This window comes from Ambystoma mexicanum, chromosome 1p (assembly GCF_040938575.1).
Source record: "Ambystoma mexicanum isolate Mex_15411 chromosome 1p, UKY_AmexF1_1, whole genome shotgun sequence".
Lineage (NCBI taxonomy): Eukaryota > Metazoa > Chordata > Amphibia > Caudata > Ambystomatidae > Ambystoma > Ambystoma mexicanum.
In genome coordinates, this window is record NC_090921.1 from 547646944 (window position 1) to 547669915 (window position 22972).

Below are 22972 nucleotides of genomic sequence, written 5' to 3' on the forward strand. Positions count from 1 at the left end.
GCAAAAGCTTTACTTGGCATATTTACTAGGGTTGGCTTGCCTAAAGAATTTGTGTCCGATAGGGGCAGCAAATTTATGTCAAAGTATATGCGGGCCATGTGGAAGGAATGTGGTGTCACCCATAAGTTTTCATCCGCATATCACCCACAAACCAATGCTCTTGTTGAAAGGTTTAACAGAACCTTAAAAAGCATGTTTGGGGCTCTGGAAGAACCCCAACGAAAAAAATGGGATCTTCTGTTACCATGTTAACTGTTTGCCTACAGGGAGGTACCACAGGAGGGTGTTGGCTTCAGCCCCTTCGAGCTTCTTTTTGGTCACCCTATGAGGGGACTCTTGGCCATAGTCAAGAATGAGTGGGAGTTACCCACTCCGCCATTACTACCAATATAGTAGATCATGTGCTAGGGCTCAGAAAAGGATGGTACTTCTGATGGGTCTGCCTAGTGAGAAACTGAAGGCAGAGCAAGCACTGGTGAAACATTGGTATGACCAGAAGGCTTCCCTCATCAATTTTACACCTGGACAGAAAGTCTTAATCACAAATCCTATAAGGCCTCGAGCTTTACAGGACAAATGGTAAGGCCCTTACACAGTGGTGGAGTCACTGGGTGAGGTCAACTATTTAGTTGGACCTTGGAAGGGCTGATCAGGCTCCGAAAGTGTTCCATGTAAATAGGTTGAAGGATTTCATCCCATGAGTTGAAATCGCTGCACTGCTGCTGACTTCAGATGTTGAGGAGGAGGAGTCAGAACCTCTCCCTGACCTGTTCCAGAGCAGTCCTTCAGACAGCTCCATTGAGGGTGTCAATGTGGCCCCTCACCTGACAGCTGATCAACAAGCAGAGGTGCAAAGTTTGCTGAGGCAATTTTCCCCCTTGTTCTTACATTCTCCTGGTTTGACACCTTGGTGCAAACATGGAATTGACACAGGAGACAGTGTACCTACCACAGGTAGCGGATACAGGATGTCAGACAAAGTAAGGTCTTACATTAAGACAGAGGTCAACAAAATGTTGGATCTTGGGGCGATTGAATCCTCTAGTAGTCCTTGGTCCAGCCCAGTAGTTTTGGTTCCAAAAGCAGGTACTTCTGAGTTGAGGTTCTGTGTGGATTACAGGGCTCTGAATGCTGTCATCAAGACAGATGCGCACCCGTTGCCTAGAAGAGATGAGCTGGTGGATACTTTGGGTTCCTCCAAATACCTCAACACATTTGACCTCACTGCAGGCTATTGGAAAATAGCTCTTGCAGAACATGCCAAGCAGAAGACAGCTTTCTCAACACAAGAGGGTCTTTACCAGTTCAGGGTAATGCCTTTTGGGTTGAAAAATGCCCCTGCTACTTTCCAGAGGCTTGTGAATCATGTGTTGAATGGGTTCGATGAATTCTGTCTTGCATATCTGGATGATATAGTAATTTTCAGTGCCACCTGGGAAGACCATGTGGCAGGATTGTGCTGCAGGCTTTTCAGAAGGCCCACTTCACAATAAGGCCAGCAAGTGCCCGATTGGACAATGATCAGTGGTCTACCTTGGACATGAAGTAGGTGGTGGGAGGATACAGCCTCTACCCAGTAAAGTAAAAGGAGTACAAGACTGGCCAACCCCCACCCAGACCCAAGTGAGAGCCTTTTTAGGACTCACTGGGTACTATAGAAATTTCATGGCAGACTATGGTGCCATAGCTGCCCCTCTGACTGCTCTCACCACTCTTAAGAAACCCAAGAAGGTAACTTGGTCTGAAGAGTGTGAGAAGGCCTTCAATGGCTTAAAAGACTCCTTGTGCCAGGCCCCTGTTCTCAGGGCCCCTGATTACTGAAGACCTTTTATTGTGCCGACATATGCCTCTGACACTGGGATAGGAGCTGTACTATCACAAGTAGATGAGAAGGGTAAGGAACACCCTATTGGCTTCATTAGTCGCCATCTTAAGGACAGAGAGCTCAGATGGTCCACAGTAGAGAAAGAATGTTTCTCTGTTGTGTGGGCCATAAGGAACCTGAGGCTCTACCTCTATGGGACCCACTTCACAGTGCAAACTGACCATAAGCCCTTAAAGTGTCAAATAAACATAAAGGGAGAGAATCCAACGTTGCTCAGGTGGTCCATAAGTGAGTATTGAGCATAGGCCAGGTGTCCAACATAGAAATGCTGATGTGTTATCCAGAATGTTTAACCGACCTGAACATGAGACTCATCCAGGGGTGGATTAATTCCCCCTGTCCTTGGACTGGGAGGGGTGACTGTTAGGAAAGATTTCCAATTATGTGTAATTTTCCCTCCAGTTGTGTACCCCCTCCCCAACTTTATGCTGCTGTTTAACACCATAGTCTGACTTTGCCAGGGAAGCTCATCCTTCTGCTGCACTCCTCTGGGCTTTTGCTCACTTCTTATGGGGAAAGTGATATGTCCTTAAGACAGTCAGTACTAGGAGACTTTGTTTCCCTTAGTCCTTTTCCAATGTTGCAACTTTTCTGCAACATGTAACAAGTGTACAATGTACCTTCCAGTACAGTACACTTGGGTCTTTTAGTCATTTCCGAAGACCCTAGATACTCTTGAAGGATTTTTTAGGAGATGTGCAGATGTGTCACGGACAGGGCTGGTGGCAGCTTATCATTTCATGTAATTTTAACCCTTTCCTGCGATTACCGCGTTTTGCACGAATAGGTGGCCTGGCTCCAAAATGGCCATGCCACAAGGTTCTTTGTCCTGTCCTTTGGCCATCTTGCCCCTTTGCCTTCCCCAGGTCGAGCTGACCTGGGTCAGTCCTTATTTGGGCATGCATTTTCCTGCGAAATGCCAGGCTTTCGCAGGCTTCTGCATGCCTTGTGTGTGTGCCTCCAGGATGTGGACTACGGTGTCTTTCCCCAATACACATCCTGGGTGGCAGAGAGTCTGGAGTGCTGTGAATGCCTGAGACCACTGTGGTCTATCATTGGTCCATGTATGGTATGCCTGTATGTGAGAAGATCTCCCATTGGGTCCTCTTTGTTTGGGCGTGAAGGAGATTCTGGATAAGAGAAGCCACCAAACACCCATCCCATGTCGATCTCTGGAGTTCTCACTGAACAAAGGATAGGATCCAAGTATCCTGAAGCTAAGAAGCCGAGTCGAGGAACCGCTGGTGACCCGCTTAAAGGTTTGGCACCCTGAGCCCACTGTCACCCTGTGGGACCCCTCTGCATCTGGTCATCCAAGAAGGTCTGCGAAGACGCTTCGACCCATTGGAATAGTGGGACCAACTATTCTCGGCACCTTCATCAAACCCTGCAAGTAAGCTTTCTCTGCAGTGTCCCTGGGCAAACCAGTGGGCTGACCAGCTTACACAGGACCTTTGCTCTGTCTCCGCCGCCGTTTTGAGGAGGCCCTCCAAACTTGGTATTCTGCTAGCTCTGTGTTCACGGCAACCTCACACTGAATTTCCTACACTTGGCGTTCCCAGGTCTGAAGGGAGACAAGTCCGCCAGAACCAGAGCATACGCAGTTACCGTGTCGCCCAGCCATGGTGATGACCTTTGCAGGTGCACTGCATTTGTGCCCCTCTTGCCCCTGAAGCCTGCTGCAGTGAAGCTGACCTGATCCACCCACCAGGAACGAAGAAATCGCCACTGTCCCATTTGGGAATCATTGCTGTATCCGCCAAATTGCAGCACTTGAACCTGCAACCGAAGTGGACTCGACTGCCGAAGTTTGGTCAGGAGTGTGCCGGGGATCGGTGAGTAATCGCAAACCCTAGCCGGTGGCCCCTAGCACCTCCATCCCTTTTTACGCACAAGTGGCCCCTGGGGGACCCTCTCCTTTCCACTGCTAGTGCAAACTAGCAAACTATTCCCGACTCTTGGAATCAACTCTGCCCTCAAGTGGAGACCTTCCTTGAATAGCAAGAACCTATTCTTCATCACCTAACCCACCTTCATGAGCTGCTACAGACCCCTGAAGAGACCCCGTTTTGCCCATTGGAACTACCTCGTGCTTGCATTGCCTGTACATTTGGGCATTACGCTCCCCTCTTCTTAGGGATCGGACTGCCTCTTAATTAGGAGTGTGTTTGATGTAGAAGGGGCTAAAGACTATTTGCACTGCCTGTTTCCTTCCCCTTTTAGGGTGTGGACCCATTTCGTGCATTAACCCTTTAGGCTCCATTGGTCGTGTATATATGTATTTAGATAGGATTGTGTTGGTCTAATAAGTATTACTGTGATTTGATTTGTGTGTTTGAAACTCAAAGGCCTTGAAATAAATGTATACGTATTTTTTAATATATTTCCACCTGACTGTGAGTGATTTGTAAGTGTCCTTTACTCTGTGTGCTCATTGAGGTCTTTCAGTCACCCTCACCCCTCCTGAGACCTAGTCTTGACCGCCTCCAAGCTACCTTGATTGGTCTGGCTTGTCCAGAACGTTACCCTGTTCCAAGAAACTAGGCTGGCCTCCTGAACCTCTGCCGTCAGAGTTCAGAAATCCATCTTAACAATGATCCGATTGGAACCTGAATAAAGCCAGTATTTGGAGCAAATGTCTCAAGACTAAATATATGATTAAGATGACTGCATATGAAGCTGTTGAATGGATCTCTATATGCATGCATGATATGATGCCAATGGGAAGTAAATTGCTACATCATTTGTCTAAAACTCACTTTGCCTCCCCCTTTAACAAAATAATTGATACTTGAAAGAAAAACATGCGAAAAGCTGCAAAAGCCATGGAATATACAGCTTCTTCTTGGGCCTCTTATACTCTGGAAAAGTGAAAAATAAAGAAACAGCTACAGAAATTGGCTATATAGATACATAGCTTCTAATTAGTATGTTAATTGGCAAGCCATGGTTAAAACTCTCCTGGCAAGGGACACAAAAAAATTATGGGCAAATTTTAGGGCAGTCTCCGGTAAAGGCAACCAAGAACTGGCCTGCTGTATAGATAGTAAAATCTGGGTAAAACACCGCAAGGAAAAATTTAGGGGAGAATGTGTCTGCTTGGTTAATAAACCCATAAAAAACGTTATAATGCTACGACACGATGTCATTAAAGGATAGTTCCGGGACTTTTTTTTTATTGTCCCTACGGGTCGGCCATGTGTTTGTAAGCATAAATCGGTAGATCGTAGGAAACTTTCCTATGGACCTTACCCGACTTTTCGCCCATTATCGCACTCGAAATCAGCCTCCATTTTGTGATAATCCTATCATTCCGCCGCATCGACCTGGCTCACCTGCCTTTGCGGCACTAAATCAAATCCCCCGCCCCTGAAACAGACTTTATCAAAACATTCATGGAGACACACTTATGTGGATTGCAGGGGGCCGTCCAGCGTGAGGGGGGATGCTTGGCAGGAGACACAGGGTCTGGAGGTAGACATGGGAACAACAACCCATGCTCTATAGACCACTTTGAAGTGTACATGGTCTTTGGCACCTCTTGGCCTTTATCGCTCCCTGACAGCTCCACTTGCCAGCACAAGTACCCCGGTGCGAACTGCCTTTGATAGGGCGGGGGGGTGGATCGGGGCGGTGGTCGTGCAGACAAGACCCGTTTGCCGCAGGGCCTCACCAAGGAGAGGCCATCTAACTGAATGTAAGAGGATGGCTGCAGGATCTACTACATGGAAGGCAGGGGGGTGAGTTTATAAATACCTCACCCTCCCAGGAGAATATACACTAGATTCATTTAAAAAATCAAAACAACCATTGTTAAAATATATGTTGGGCTTTATTTTAGATTTTAATTAAACATAAATAATAAACATTACACATTGTAAAGTTGAGGTTGCAGCACATCGAGGGAAAATCCGCGGTATTGTCCACTGTCACTGGGGAAATGTTGTCTAATGGCAAGTACCGCACAGGCAGGTATTACTCTCCGAACGCGGTGTCCGAGCCTCCCGTGAAGCCACCAAGTGAAGCAACGATAGGCCACCAGCCTGTACCACCTGTGAAAAAAAAAGATGCAAACTGTATTAAACTGACCAAACTTTCTTATCAATGTCGATTCAGGTAACACATGTCATTTTTCTTAGAAAAAAATTATATCTAGAAAATGCACTATATGGAACAAATTTACATGCGTTCGAATGATATGTAAATGTAATTTTATATGTGGGAGACGACCATGAAATAGTGGTGGCATCACTGACATCACAAACAGAGTATACTTACTCGTTACTCGGATTACGCGGACGAACAGTGCCACGAAGTTCGTGCATAAGCACCATCATCATCCTCAACACTGTCCGTGAGAGGCAGGCTTCCCTGAACTCTGGCAGCTCGGTGATGCATTGCGGACTTTGCTCGCCTTCCTGCAGACTTTGCTCGCTTTCCGAAATGTAGGCCAAGCACCCGGAATTTTCACGGCAGCAGCAGTTCTCCTCCTCAGTTGGCATTAGCTCGCACCGATTGCACGTGCACCAGGTGGAGACGCCGTCCATGCGACATGGTCCAGGCTCTTCATCCGTTGACTGGTCCTCCCAACTGCCGTCCGAATCCCCATCGTTTTCGCGTGCTTGCCTTTCCAGTAGTTCCTCCTCGGTGTACTCGGGCTCGTACATATACGGCATTATTGTGGCCATTGTGCGGTAAAGATAGTAAAATAATTTACAGAGATGGTACAGGTGTTCACACGGGCTACAAGCGGCGAAGGTAGCTGACCAGAGCACTGAAACGAGTCACAGAATACTCAAAGTAACACAGAGAGAGGAATGGAATCGAAAATCTGCTGCTGTATGTTGTGAAACGGTCTGTTTATACTTATTGGGGAAAGAGGCGTCCTGCCATTTCCATGGCAACACGTCAATAGCTGAGGCGCAGCGATTGTTGACACGAGACGTGCTTGAAATGGGCAGTACGCGTCTGCTGATCTCAGGCTCAGGGGCGGGGGATTTGATTTAGTGCCGCAAAGGCAGGTGAGCCAGGTCGATGCGGCGGAATGATAGGATTATCACAAAATGGAGGCTGATTTCGAGTGCGATAATGGGCGAAAAGTCGGGTAAGGTCCATAGGAAAGTTTCCTACGATCTACCGATTTATGCTTACAAACACATGGCCGACCCGTAGGGACAATAAAAAAAAAGTCCCGGAACTATCCTTTAACATCATTAAGAAGCTAAAAACATCTCGGGCTCCCGGCCCGGATGGCTTGTGTAACATCATCATTAAGCAAAATGCTGACATCTGGGCTGATATTCTATTTATAATTCTTCGTAAAATCTTATATACTGCAGTCATACCCAAGTCTAGGAACACCTCCATAACCATACCTATATTTAAAAGTAGAAACAGGAATCTGCCCGAAAACTACCATCTACTAGCACTTACAGATGTGCCTAGCAAAATCTTTTGCACGCTGGTCCTTCGGGAAATAAGCTTGTGGTTATCCCACAATAATATCCTTAATAGAGGTCACTAGAGGTGAGGTCTTCCCCCGTGGGAGCACCATTTTAAAGCCTCTCTGTTGAAATTCCTGACAGCTTAATACTTGTTTTATTGTGCTACCTACCGATTTTTTATTTTTTTGACATGTTAGACTTATTTCTGTGATTGTGTGTGTTTGCACTGTTTAATGTGTGACCTGGAAATTACTTTCGGTTCTCCTATCTCACAGACGTTCATTCCGAACAGTCTTCTTTTTAGCATATTTAGTGGGCGGTTCCTTGCCTCACTCCGAGTTGCTCTGAAGGCACGCTTAAGGCAAGCCCGTCTGTGCCCGTCCGTGCATGGAAAGTGCTGGATGAGTGTCAGGCTGATGGCATGCCTCTGCGTATATGGGAGCGCCCTATGCTACTTTCACTTGGTCCTGCAGATACCAGACTGCCTCTGGGATTTGATATGCCCCCTGTTAGTCTAAACACCTGTAAGCAACAGGCTGATTTAAAATGCGGCCTATTGAAAGTGCGCTCGTTGGTTACGCATTCTACGGACTGTCATGATCCTATCTGTTAATGATTTTGAGCTCCTTTTTATTACTGAAACGTGGTTGAGAGACTCTTCCGGTCCTGCCTTTGTTCAGGCCCTTCCCTCGAACTATACTGTAGCTCATCTAGATCGTATCTCCTCCCACCCTGGTGGAGGTGTGGCCCTTATCTACAAATCTAAATATAAGGTGTTTGGTACCACGCCTAATCATTCCCTTAAAATTGAGTGTCTTCTAGTTCGTATTACAGTATCTTCTAATGATACTCTCTCTGTTCTTCTGGTATATCGGCCGCCTGGCACTGATAGTGGTTTTTGCACTGTGTTCCCTGCATGGGTACTCGAACTCCAGACCATATATTCTGAGTTGATAGTTATTGGTGATTTTAACCTGCCTCTGACTCCTTCCACTGCAGGAAAAGTGGCTAACTTTATGGCCACTACGTTAGACATAGGCCTTCCTCAGAGGGTTACATACCCCACCCATGTACATGGTAATGTCTTGGACTTGGTTTTTGGCCCTCTCAGTCTCATTAACATCACACCCTAGCCCTGTGGCTTGGTCAGACCATTTTCTGGTCCGTTTCTCATATGCAAATAAGACTCCTCCTTCTCCGTGTCCTAAACCAGCTACTTTTAAATGTAGCTGGCGGGCAGTGCCATCTTAAACACTTTTGGGGCCCTGGGCATGGACACCTTTGTGGCCCCCCTCCATCAATCCAAAGAAATTAAGGGATCCAGAATATCTGGTCAGGCCACCCCCCACATCGCGATCGCAAAACATAGCTTGACATGTAGCCTCACAATGATTAAAAAGGCCAACGGTACTCCCTTTCCTTTCAGTCCCCTTACAATCTTCATTCTTGCTGTAATGAGAATGATAAATAAGAAGGCCAACATCAGCAGTCCACGACAAGGCTACTTGCATCCTAGCATAGGTACGGGCCATTTTTCATCATTAGCAGTTACGAGGAAGTTACACCAATCATAGTATGAATTCAGGACACAGATCGTATGCAAAAGGTGCACACAATCTAGAATAGACAGACGACTCAGATTAGCCCCCTCACAGAATGCAAAAGTGCTCTAGTGTGGATACAGGAGACCAATTGGAAGCAAGGAGAAAGGTGCACCTGCCATAGCATAGATAACGGCAGAAGGTTAGAAGCTACCAGGAAGGTGCAAGTGGCTGTGGTGTGCACTATGTCAATACTCGCTTTTATAGAGGAAGCAAAACTATAGCAAGTGAAACCATGAGTGGAGCTGGTTTGAAGATCATACCCTGAGAACAAACTCACTCCGAAGGGTGACAATTGTGAATGATTTAGGCACTGGCAATTTTGACAGATTTGGCAATGCAAGATTGAACAAAATGGTCAGGATTACACATTAGTTAAAAGGAGAAGCTGGGATGTGCACCCACTCTGCAATTTCTGCACTTTACCACTTGCTTTTGTAGTATGAACCATAAAGTAAAATAATCACATTTTATAGATCTCACTTGGAAAGTGGACAAATCACACAACCTAAAATGACAATTTTAAAAACAAAATGTTATAGAAGCGTATTATGCAAAATGGGAATTATTCCATCTTAGATATCTCTGTTATCAAGGGAAGTATATAAGTACCAACATACTAATGGATGTGAATTTAAGAGATTACATCTGGGTTTCTGCTTTGTATTTTAAAGCTTTAAATTGGCCCAAAACACAGGCTTGTTAAACTGTTCTTTATAAATGTGCACCAAAACCTTTCAGTTTATTTATTTATTTATTGGTCACTTGTTTGGCGCTTATACAATTAGCAAAACTGTTTCAAAGCGCCCACAGGGCAAACAAGATGAGGACAGGGGGAAGTATGACAATGTAATACAGCAAGGATAAATAATTAAGTTAATAGTGCAAACAATAATGAGGATAAAGAGAAGTGGAGACAAACCTACTATGCTGAGTGAGTATTCAGAACGTGCAAGTGCAGAGAGGGTAGGGCTGTGGGAAAGGGGCTTTGATGGTCATGGAGAAGTGCTTAGACTAAGTGCTAAGAGGAGAAGATCATAAGTGCAACCACCCATAGGTAGGGCGAGCCAAGTAATTGCAGCAGAAAGACAACGGCTTGGATGAGAGATGTGGGATGGATCAAGGCTCTGAGGACACATAAGGGCCCTGACCATCAGTCACGCTGCTATACGATTAGCAGGGAAGAGAGGAGGGGAAGGAAGAGCTAACGATAAAGGTCTTGAGGCTTTTACAGAACTTAAGGAGGTTATGCTTAAGACACAGTGGGAGGCTGTTCCACAGGAGGGAGTCAGCTGAGGAAAATGATCGCCCACCAACCCTCTGTTTAGGAAAGCACTTAACACACAGGGAGTTTGTGCCAGCGGAACGGAGCAAACCATTTTTTGTTCCAAATGAGCAGACCTTAAAATATGCTTGCCAGAGGCCTGCAATATCTGATCTGCTCTCTTTTCTCTAGGCCTACATAAAAAGTCAGATCGGGAAATTAATGGGCTAAACAGTACCCCCAGCATGTGAGAGGCAGACCTTTTCAAGGAGGACAGTACAGTAATGTCAGTGAAATAAGGATGATTTGTCCAGGATCACTGTATCGTCTGCTGGCAAAGCCAGGATAGAAGCCTGAACACTTTGGTTTCACAGTCTTGAATTTGCATACCTAATCACTCTCCGACTAACACGTTATAGTTGTCATTGGTCGTAGCTGCCTAGGTTTTACAAGCATCCATCTGAAGAAACCTATTTCTGAACCTTTACCATACTGATGCTATATTAGTTATTTATAGCAACCACTATCTAGTACTGGTACACTGCTGATAAAAGCACCTGTTGCTCTACAAACCAAAGAGCACATCAATGAAGGTACGCATGTATATGTAATGTTGTGCTCACACTTGGAGTTTGTACTAATCACCATATGCGTTAAAAGAATGTACCCTTTTGTTAAAAGAAGAGGCATTCTCTTTATACAGCGGCGTTTAAGACCTGCTGACCTGGCAAGAACTTGTTTTTAACAGAAGAATTGTGTTTGGTCACTGTATGTCGAAGCATGCTGAGCCTGCTAAAACTATCTGCAGATTACGGGTGGGGGAAGGAATGAGTAAGCATAGCCTTGAGCACAGAGATACGGGCACAAAGGGGCACGAAAGAATGTGAAGACCGGGATAACAGGAAACCACGATAAACCACGATAGCAAATGTGCAATGGTTGTTCGTTAAACTCCAACTGGATACTTCAGATAAGCTCCAACTGGAGATCCGCCCTGGGGTGGACGTGTTCTATGTGCAAGGCAATGTAAACAGGAAAGTATAAAAGAGCATGATGTGTAGAGGAAGGCGCGGCACTTCGACGACTTGCTTTGCGAGACGTTTGAACTTGCAGCCCATTCGCGAATGCTTGTGCATTAATAAAGTAATGTTTACTTGGCTCTTTTCTGTCTGAGTTATTGCAGGGTCCCTCATTGTACTGGTTATGGTGACGGCGAGAAATCGCACCCACAATTTTGGTGTCAGAAGTGGGAGGCGAAGGAGCGACAGTCCGTCACTGGGTGAGGAACGCCGCGGCGGAACCGGAGAAGGAATTGATCACGGGGCCCCAACAACTGAATCCGCACCTTTGATTGCAACCAACGCGTCATCCTTGTTTTTCCGGCTCCGTCGGCGGTGGAACAGCAGGCTGTCGCCCTTCGGGTCCGGAACACCCTGGCGGGACCCTTAAGGTAAGTGGTATGGATGGATGCATGATGGAATAAGGAAATAACGATTTAGGGTTTATGAAGAGGACAGTGGTATGTCCGTCTATGGAATAATAATGATGAAACGGTGATGTATTAATATTGGTATGGCGATATATGTCAGGAGGATGTACTGTTAATGTTAGCCTATTAATGCACATTTGGGAAAGGTGAGTGTTTTTAGGCAATTGTGGTATACCAACAAAATGGGTCAAGCGGCTTCCAGCAAGAGTGGTATAGGCAAGAGACACTATGCCCCTCTTGAAGGAACCCCTGCATTTGATATGTTGATTAAACATGGATTGAATTCAACATTGTTCTAAAGAGAATGGTCTGAATATACAAAAGATTCGATTGAGCATAAATGGCCAGACACTGGGTCCTTTGATGTGGACCGCATATCCAAAGTAGAAATAGAATTAGTAAAAAGACGGGTCAGACCCGCACAGTTTGAGGCTATACGACTATGGAGGGTAGAAGCAATGCGCAGGCGCAATGCTCAGAACAAACAAAAGGCAAAGGGGCAGAAGAGAACAGTAAATCAAAAATTACGTGACCTAGAGATAAAAGAGAAGGATGAGAAACTAGACCAGTTGGATAGACGTATGATGATTAAGAATAGCGGGGGTATGTATCCTGCCTTGCCGGCGCCTCGGTATGAAGATGTGATAGGACTAGAAGCAGAACAAACAACGACTGAATTGTTATTTCCAGGGGCTACGGCTCCTTCGAGAGAAGGTGAGGGTGAGAGGGCGGAATTCCCAATGAAGTATGGAGACCCAGATAGGTTGATAGACCATAGGAGAACGACTACTGTAGAAAAGGATAGAGATGGAGACTTGCAAATCCTTATGACCGGGCTGTATGGCACACCCCTCAATGACAGCCTACGGGACCAATTGGGGCGTTTGACACCTTTGGAATTTAGGACAGTGGCCACTAAACTATATACCTTTTATGAGGGTAACTGTAAATTGAGAGGACAGAGTACTGCGGATCTGCCCTCAGCATATCAGGACGCTGTCGCATTACTACCAGTGACTGCGTCCAGTGTTCAGTTATGGGGATGTATGTCCGACATAATAGCGGAAGTCATAAGGGGAGGTGTTGAATGGGAGAAGGAAAAGAGGGCATGGGAAAGAGAGGTGAAGGAAAGAGAGGCTAAGCTCAAAGATGCAGACCAGGCGGGCCAAAACGTAGCTAATCGTATGATAGCATCCATACACTCGCAGTCCATGTCCACCCTGGTGAGTCTGATGGAGGGCCTTGGCGTGCCTATACAAGTAAACGTAATTAAATATCTTCTTATTAGGGTGGAGGATATAGAAGAGGAAAAGGAGCCTAGATATGTGTCCCAGTGGAATAGGATTAAGACAGAATTGGATAAGAAACTGCTATCTAATATAAGAGTGGATGATTCTGGGGCGGAAGAATGGAGAATGGCTAAGGTGGAGAAACTGTTAAAAGATTATAAAAAAATGAAAGAGAAAAACCTTAGTCACCAGTCCTCTGCTTCATCACCAGTGCAGGCCCTTGTAAGTGAACAAACAAACATGGAAAAGTTACTTTCAATGCCAATGAGAGAGTGTCAACCCACCATAGATGCAGTTACTGGTAACATGATGCGCACCTATGTGTATGTCCCCTTATCTCGAATAGAATTGATGCATATCACCAAGTCCATCCCCGACCCCCGTATAGACCCGGCAGGATTCTACAAAGAAGTGGGAAAGCTATTCAGACCCGGGTTATTTACTGTAGAGGATGTAGATAACATATTGTTAGCTATTGTCCCAGAGGAGATATGGACCCCCTTTCGTGCCAAAGACAATGATACAATAAAATGGAAAGATGTAATGGAGGCGAGTAAAAATAGGAAACTGCATGAGGAATATCCCGAACCCCTAAGGGGGCATGGCATGGCAGTCCTGAGGGCTCTAGAAAAGGTATTACCCCCATTTGATGTGAATGTGGAGAATCTGTCTGCTGTGATACAGGGTGCAAGTGAGGAAGTAGCACAGTACTTCCTGCGTTACGAAGCAGCATTTAAAGCACACAGTGGGCTAGAGATAGGGTCTGAGACGGGCCAACGGTACTTTGCCACAAACTTTATAGAAGGGCTCCACGGGCCAATCCAGGAGAACATTAGGAAGGCAGAAAGTACGTGGATGACTAGAAACCCCCGGGATCTCCTCGAAATGGCCAGGTATTATGAAAGAGGAGAAAGAGTAAAGGGACAACAAAAGGCACGACAAGAGAAGGATCTAAAAACCAAAGTGTTGATGCAACAATTGCATCAAGGGCCCCAAGGCAGGTATAACTACAATAATAATGGCCCGTCACAGGGCTATAGTAGCAACATGATAGGGGGCCAAGGGACAGGTAGAGGTACAGTGCAAGGAGGTGCGCTATATGGGAGGAGGGATGGGCTACCCCAAGATGTATGTGCCTTCTGCAAGAGACCCGGACACTGGAAATCCCAGTGTCCCCAGAGTGGTGGGAGAGGAAGGGGCGTACGGCCCCCTTTACAGACAACATTTGCCCCAGGAAATAGGACTGGTGGGTACGGCAATCAAGACAATAGAATGTTTAAACCCCCTCAACCCAATGCCTTTGACGGACAAGCAAGAGGGGATGTTCCCTGGCCGGCCCCGCCTCCCCCCAATCTACTGTATCAGCCACAACAAACAACACAAATACAAGGTGTATGCCAGGGCGAAGGATGTGGGGAAGGGGTATACTATAATGACGACTTCCAGGATAACACAAGTGATATGTCCTGAGGAGGCCGAAATGAGACAGCGGGAGTGGTACAAGTACCTATAGATCAGAGGGGGCCTTATGCCTCCATTAGGATCGGCCCCCACCGAAACTTGAGATGTCTGGTAGACACGGGAGCTGGAAACAGTTCCGTGAATATCAGAGCCGTCCCCGCTGTCCCATTATCGGATAAAAGCAAGGTATCAGTTGGATTTGGGGGAAATCCAATAAAGACTCCTGTAAGTGAAATAGTAGAGGCGGAACTTCATGGGGTAAAATGGGAGAATGGGTGCCTATTGACCAATCATGGCCCAGAAAACTTGTTAGGTATTGATGCATTAAAGACACTAGGGGCCACAATATATTGCTCCCCTCAGGGGGTGAGAATGACTATAAGCAAACCTGTGGGTATGATAGGAGTAACGCAAACCCTGCCCCCGGAACTCCAAGACATCCCGAATGAACTATGGGCCACTCATGGGAATGATGTAGGGATGTTGGATGTTTCCCCAGTAGTAATCAAATTAAAGCCCGGTGCCAGGTTGCCCAGGATAAAACAATATCGCATATCACACGAGGGAGAGCAGGCACTATATCAAATAGTACAGGATATGATATGGTTAGGGGTGGTAGAGCCAACAAATGATAGCCCTTGTAACTCTCCGATCCTTCCAGTACACAAGAAAGGTAATGAAGCGGTACCCTATCGTTTCATTATTGATTTGAGGGAGATAAACAAAATAGTAGAACCCAGATATCCAGTTGTCCCTAATATTGCAAGTGTACTCACTTTAATTCCCAAAACAGCGAAATGGTTTACGGTAATTGATTTGAAAAATGCCTTCTTCAGCATTCCTATTGCCGAAGAAAGCAGGTACCTGTTTAGTTTCACTCTTCGAGATAGACAGTACCAATTTACTAGAGCCCCGCAGGGATATACAGAAAGTCCCGCTATATTCAGCCAAGCACTAAAAACACAGATGGATAACCTAGCCCTACCCGCTAACACTGCTCTGATACAATATGTTGATGATTTGCTATTATGTGCAGCCACCGAAGAGGAATGCCATTATGTGACCAGATTGGTGCTAATGCACTTAGCAGAGAATAAGCACAAGGTAGCCCTAGCCAAAATTCAGTATGTAAAACAAAAGGTCCATTATTTAGGCTTTGAGTTGTCCGAAGAGGGGCGAACTCTGTCTACTGATCGCATTGCTTTGATACAGTCCATAAAAGGCCCCGACACGGCAAAAGGTCTCCGAAGGATAATTGGTGTTTTATCCTATTGTAGGCACTGGATTCCTGAATTCTCTGTATTGATCCAGCCCGTGCTAAAAGCCTTAAAAGAAGTACAAGAAAATGGACCATTAGAATGGACACCTGAGATGGAAAAAGCCCTGACAGCTATGAAAGATGTTTTATGCCACGCACCGGCCTTAGGCACACCTGATTATACCAAGAGATTTTTCCTTTTCGTTGATGAACAGGAAGGTTGCGCTGTGTCAGTCTTAACGCAGGAACAAGGGGGTAAACAGAGACCATGTGCATATTTCTCCAGTGCTCTGGACTCAGTAGCTCGAGGCCTACCCCCATGCATGAGAGCAGTGGCCACAGCAGCGACAGCCCTAAAACAAAGTGCAGGTATCATCCTAGGGAGCGAAGTGACAGTAAAAGTCCCACATGCGGTGGACGTTCTCCTGAATAGAGTGCATACACAGCATTTGACCACAGCTAGACTCACACAGTATGAGATGATTCTGTTTGCCAGTAATGTAAAAATCAAACGATGTAACACTTTGAATCCAGCGACACTGCTTCCTTTGCCCGTCTCACCTAATGACATTAGGCATGATTGTGTGATCCAAATGGAAGAACACACTAAGGGTAGAGCAGACCTGCAAGACACCCCGCTGGTTGATAATGAGGGTATATTATTCTGTGATGTTTCCTGTTTCAAACTGCCAAATGGGGAGACACCAGCAGGGTATGCTATAACCACAGGGGAGCGGTTGATTGAGAGTGGGAAAGTGTGTGAAAAATCGGCCCAGGCAGCCGAATTGATTGCACTAACGAGAGCATTAGTGTTAAGCAGCGGTATGAAAGTGACAATTTATACTGATTCAGCCTACGCTCATGGGGTGGTTTCCAGTTTTGGTAAACTCTGGGGAGAGCGTGGGTTTTTAACCTCCCAAGGTGATACTATTGAACATGCCCAATTGATTGCTGAATTATTACAAGCCCTTACATTGCCCAAGATGGTGGCCATAGTGAAATGCCCAGCGCATAAAAGGACTCTAGATTATGTCACGCAAGGAAACTCCTTAGCCGACCAGATGGCTAAACTAGCTGCCACAAGGGATACACGGTGGGAGGCCCGGCAACTCATAGTGGGGAGGGATGTGACTATGGAAGGGACGAAGGAGCGCATAAAGGAAATCCAAGCAGATGCAACCATTGAAGAAAGACTATCTTGGCACAAGGATGATCAATAGGAGGAGACGGTAGATGGGCTATGGGCACATACCAATACGAATACTTGGGTACTACCTGATGAATACTTACCTGTGATAGTGAGTGTGGCTCATGGTCCAACTCACGTTAACGCAAGGACTATGGAAGAAGTTTTGAGTGCTGTGTGGTACAACAAAAGATTGGGAATGTATTGTCGTCAATGGGCAAAACAATGTGAAATATGTGTTCTATACAATGTGGGGAAAGGTGTACCAGCCCCGGCGGGCCACAGTAATTTACCCACCTGCCCTTTTGAGGTGGTGTATATGGACTTTATACAGCTGGAGCCTGTAAATAAACATTCCTACTGTTTGGTGATGAGATGTGGGTTCTCAGGATGGGTGGAAGCATATCCCCTGCGGGACAATAGTGCCACCTCCACAGCACAATGCATATTTTGAACACTGGGTGCCCTTGTATACGGTCCCTGAAATGGCCGGATGCATTGCCTATTGCATAATTCAGTATGCGTACTATGCCTAAGCGTACACATGGTTTATCTCCTTTCGAAATTGTTATGGGATGTCCACCAAGTATTGGGACCCCCATATCACCTAAGAGATTGTCTGAGCAAGCATGGCCTGCATTACAACAGTATTGTATTGGGTTAACTAATAGACTGATTTCTATTAATGCACAGGTGAACGCAGTAGCTCCATCTCCTCTGATAGGAGAAGGTCACGACGTGCAGCCCGGTGACTGGGTTGTTATAAAAGCCTTCGATCGCACCAGCGGACTGCAACCCAGATGGAGGGGCCCGTTTCAGGTGCTCCTCGCAACACAAACTGCGGTAAAAGTTGACGGCAAATCGCACTGGTACCACGTGAATCACGTCAAGAAGACGCTTCCATTACTGATTCCTCCAGAAAAGGGAACCAACCAACCCCAGGTTGCAACAGTACTGCCAGACGCCATTAGTAGGTGTGCCCATCGTCTCCGATCCCGTGACGTGTATGTGCCAAACAACGTGTAAGGACACTCTTTTGAACTTTGATCATTAGGGAGATGAACATTTGGACTCTCTTGTTGGTTTTAGCAGGATTGTGCCTTACTGAAGACAACGGGCTTGTAGCCTGAAGGGCCTCCGGCGTTCCCCTCATGGGACAGGCACTACGAGACGTGGGACAGATCGGATGAAGGTTTTCAGTGAGACCTACCACTATTAGAGTAATAAGGACACTGGTGCTTTAAATAGGGGATACAGCTATATCGCTAGGTTGCATCTGATACGCATACGTACCTATAATTGAGCCACATACTGAATTATGTCTGCACCCGTATATGCTGGTTTAATCCCTGAGCAGATAAATGTATGCTCCCCAAACACAGAAGGTAAGAGAAAAACACCACTTTGCACCACAAGGAACAAAATCTTATTTTTTGTATGCTCGATAGTAGGCAGCTCCTTACGCCCATACTGGTTCTAGCGGCAATAGTTGTAGGAATTTGTCTCTGCATCCAATGCTTCCCGGTATGTGTGTCGTGCTGTGTTTCCATGTGTTCTTCCAGCATAACGCGCCTAAATCCAATGGATAAAAGCCATGTACAACAGGAATTTTTTGACATGGGAGGCCTGGAGAAGATTATGGTACATACATCATGTAATGATGTTGCTTTCCTGCCATCTGCTTATACTAGGACTGTTGAGATTGATGCTCAAGTGTGAGCAAAGGGTGGATTGAAGGTACGCATGCATATGTAATGTTGTGCTCACACTTGGAGTTTGTACTAATCACCATATGCGTTAAAAGAATGTACCCTTTTGTTAAAAGAAGAGGCATTCTCTTTATACAGCGGCGTTTAAGACCTGCTGACCTGGCAAGAACTTGTTTTTAACAGAAGAATTGTGTTTGGTCACTGTATGTCGAAGCATGCTGAGCCTGCTAAAACTATCTGCAGATTACGGGTGGGGGAAGGAATGAGTAAGCATAGCCTTGAGCACAGAGATACGGGCACAAAGGGGCACGAAAGAATGTGAAGACCGGGATAACAGGAAACCACGATAAACCACGATAGCAAATGTGCAATGGTTGTTCGTTAAACTCCAACTGGATACTTCAGATAAGCTCCAACTGGAGATCCGCCCTGGGGTGGACGTGTTCTATGTGCAAGGCAATGTAAACAGGAAAGTATAAAAGAGCATGATGTGTAGAGGAAGGCGCGGCACTTCGACGACTTGCTTTGCGAGACGTTTGAACTTGCAGCCCATTCGCGAATGCTTGTGCATTAATAAAGTAATGTTTACTTGGCTCTTTTCTGTCTGAGTTATTGCAGGGTCCCTCATTGTACTGGTTATGGTGACGGCGAGAAATCGCACCCACATCAACTTCAAACAGAGGAAAGGCTGAGTTAGCTTTTCTGGAATTTAGTATTATAATCTTGCATAAGAACACAAATGTCAGCAATCAGTGCTTACCACACTAAGCTATCTTCTGAACCAGCGCAGCACTCACATTTATCAGTATGTATTTCAACTTTAGCTATTGCACATGATGAATATCATTCCCATAGAAAGGTGAGAATGCTACAGGAGTTGTGTGGTAGTGAATGCACAACCTATGTGAAGGCCAGTAAACACAGGAAGCATTCAATACACAATCAATTGATCAGAGCAGAATGTATTTGTCAATAACAAACAGGCAATAGGTTCAGAGCCTCAACAGCACACCATAACTTATATTGATGTGTGCGATTTAAGTTTTGTAAACAATGGTAATTGATGTTTTTAGATTAGGCAGCCCTGTGGGGCCCCCTCCAAGGTGGGGGCCCGGGACAAGTGCCCCTTTTGCCCTCCCATAAAGAAGTCTCTGCTGGCGGTGGGTTAGGAACCATGAGCTTGCCACCTCCTTGATAGCTCATTGTGGACAGGCTAATTAGTGCTTCCTGTTCACCTTAGAAGCGGCATGTACAGCTACTGCTGATAAATTAGCTCCTATGAAATTATCCAAATAAAGATGCCACCCCTCCGAACCTCGGTTTACTATGGTACTTCAAGCTCTTAAACTCCAGTGCAGACAAGCCGAGAGGAAATGGCGTGCCATGTATTTGTGCAAAGCGAAAATTTGCTTTTGTATTACCCTTGCCTCCTACCATTTAGCTATCACTAACGCAAAGAAAGCTTACTTTAGTCACATGGTGGAGGAGGCACTAAACAAGCCTAAGGCCCTATTTGATTTAGTTCAATCACTCTCGACCCTGATTCTAGTTGGCTTTCGGTGCCGCCCTCCCAGGCACTATGTGATTCCCTGTCTTCTTTCTTTGTGGACAAAATATCGGCGATTAGAGATACCATAAATGAGGAGGCTAGGGCCCATACTGCAAATAGGACTTTTGTTGAACACCCTCCTGCTACAGGGTCTTGGTCCCTTGGTCCACCTTCCCTGTCTTTTCACATTCTGATATTCTTGTTGCTATTCAGCGCTTAAAGTCTGCTTACCCTGCAGATGCCATACCACTGGCTCTCAAGAAGGAAACCTCTGCCAGCCTGATTGCTCACATCACCTCTGCTATTAATCTCTCCTTCTCCACTGGAGTGATCCCTCCCTCACTTAAACATGCTTTGGTTATTCCTTTGTTGAAAAAACCTTAATTGGATCCTGAAGTACTTGCCAACTATCAGCCTATTTCTATACTTCTGTTTCTCATGAAGGTCCTGGAAGCTTTGGTATCTCGCCTTCTATCTAATTTCCTTGAGTCCTCTCAATACTTTGATGGGTTTCAATCCGGCCTTAGGCACGATAGAGGTACGAAATCTGTCTTGAACTCAGTATTGGATGACCTTGCATGTCTGGTTGATCAGGGGGGTGTCAGCTGTCCTGTTATTAGATCTATCGGCAGCTTTCGACACTGTTGATCATTCTACCCTGATCTCCCAGCTTTATGCTGCGGGCTTGTCCGGCCAAGTTCTTAGCTGGTTTTCTGCCTTCTTGGTGGACTGGTCTCAATTGGTATCCCTTCCCCTCTTTCGGTCAGCCCCTGTCTCCATCTGAGGTGGAGTCCCTCAAGGCTCAGCACTGTCCCCCATCTTGTTTAATGTGTACATTAGACTCTTGCTGATTCACCTTCAGACTCATGGGTTCCGCTTTTATTCCTGTGCGGACGATACCCAGATCCTGGTGCATCTGGACCTATCTCAGTCTGACACAGCAGCCAGTTTAAGGAAGTGCCTGGAGGAGCTAGGAGGTAGGATGACCTCGAACTAGCTCAAGCTAAATGGCAGCAAAACAGAGGTCCTGGTTGTGGGTACCACCTCCCCCCACTTGTTTTGGACCAATGATTTCTGGCCCTCCTCCTTGGGCCCACTTCCTGTTTTGTCAGTAAGAAATCAAGGGATAAAAATCGCCACCTCCCTGACTATGGATGAACAGGTGGCTGCAGTCTGTAAGACCAGCCACTTTAAACTTCGTGTCCTAAGGAAGGTTCTTCCTTTTATCCCAACTGCTTCTCAGGCGCCTGTGGTTGCTGCCCTAGTCTTGAGTGGAGTTGATTATTGTAACTCACTCTATCTTGGACAGCCTCTGTACCTGCTTATGGGGCTGCAACTACTCCAAAATGCTGCAGCAAGATCTGTTACTATCCCACCTTTTGGGTCCCACATGTCCTCTCTGTTGAGACAACTCCATTGGCTCCCTGTGGCAGCTTAGATTATGTTTAAATCCATGTGTATGGTTCATCTGGCTTTTCACGGAATTGCGGTAGAGTACTTTCAAGTGAAATTTGTGCGATATATATCCCCACTCACACTCTTCGCACCCATTCCGCTCTTTTGATAGTTGTCCCTCGGTTTAGGCGTGCCTGCATTGGTGGTCGTGCCTTCTCCATTGTGGCAGCAAAGTTTTGCAATAAACTCCCTCTTGACTTACAGAGGACTGTTGATCACCTTACCTTCCAGCGGAAACTGAAAACCTTACTCTTCTAGAGGCACTCTCCTGCTCGTACTGAACTGTCCTGGTTTTTCTTAGCACCATGATGCCTTCTGGCGTGCGTGCGCTCTATAAATTCCGATAACATAACATAACATAACATAACATAATACAACATAGCATAGCACAGCATAGCATATCATAACATAACATAACATAACAATAAAGCCCAAACGGGGTTTCGCAAGGGCTGTTCCACTGTTGACAATATCTTTCTGATTAATACTCTTGTGGAACAAGCAAATAATACCTCTGGGTTACCTCTTTATATCTTTTATGTTGACTTCTCATCAGCATTAGATATGGTAAACAGAAATATGCTGTGGGATAAACTTGAGCATATGGGCATGCCTGCCCATCTATTATATATCTGCAGATTAACGTATGAACATAACACCACCAGAGTAAGGCTAAACAATATGGGCTTAATGTCCAATCTTATACCAGTTAATATGGCAGTCAGACATGGCTGCGCACTGGCACCCATGTTTTTCAACTTGTTCATGGCTGTCTTTGGGGAAATCTTCTTTGAAACAATGAATGCTTTCCCCAGGATTGGCATGAAAAAGCTGGGATGGATCTGCTATGCAGATGATATTGTTATCTTTAATAATTCTTATGCTGGGATTTGTAATAGTGCTAGGGCAGTGTGTTCCTATGCTGAAAAGAATGGCTTGAGAGTTAACATCAACAAGACACAATTTATGGCCATTGGGTGCAGGCGATGCAATAAGATCTCTGTCCCTTGTAATATCAGTAGCATCAAAAGGGTTAACTCATATAAGTACTTGGGCCATGAAGTTGCGTCAGAGAAAAATGGGGCAAAAGAGATACTACAGCTAAATAACCGGGCTAAGGTCCTTTCCACTATGGGAGTGGTCTTATCATTCTCTAAAAGATCTGCAGGGTATAGTCTGTGCGGGATACGTACTATTTATAGATAGAAACTAGCATCAGCCTTTTTATATGGTCTTGAGGCCTCTTTTAGTGATTGGACCTCATGGGCTGATAAGATTCAAGGCCTGATAGGCATGGAATTTTGGGACTGAGAAACTATACATCTGTTGAGGCTATTAGGCTTGAGGTGGGATTAATTTATCTCTCTACCCTGATTAGCCTA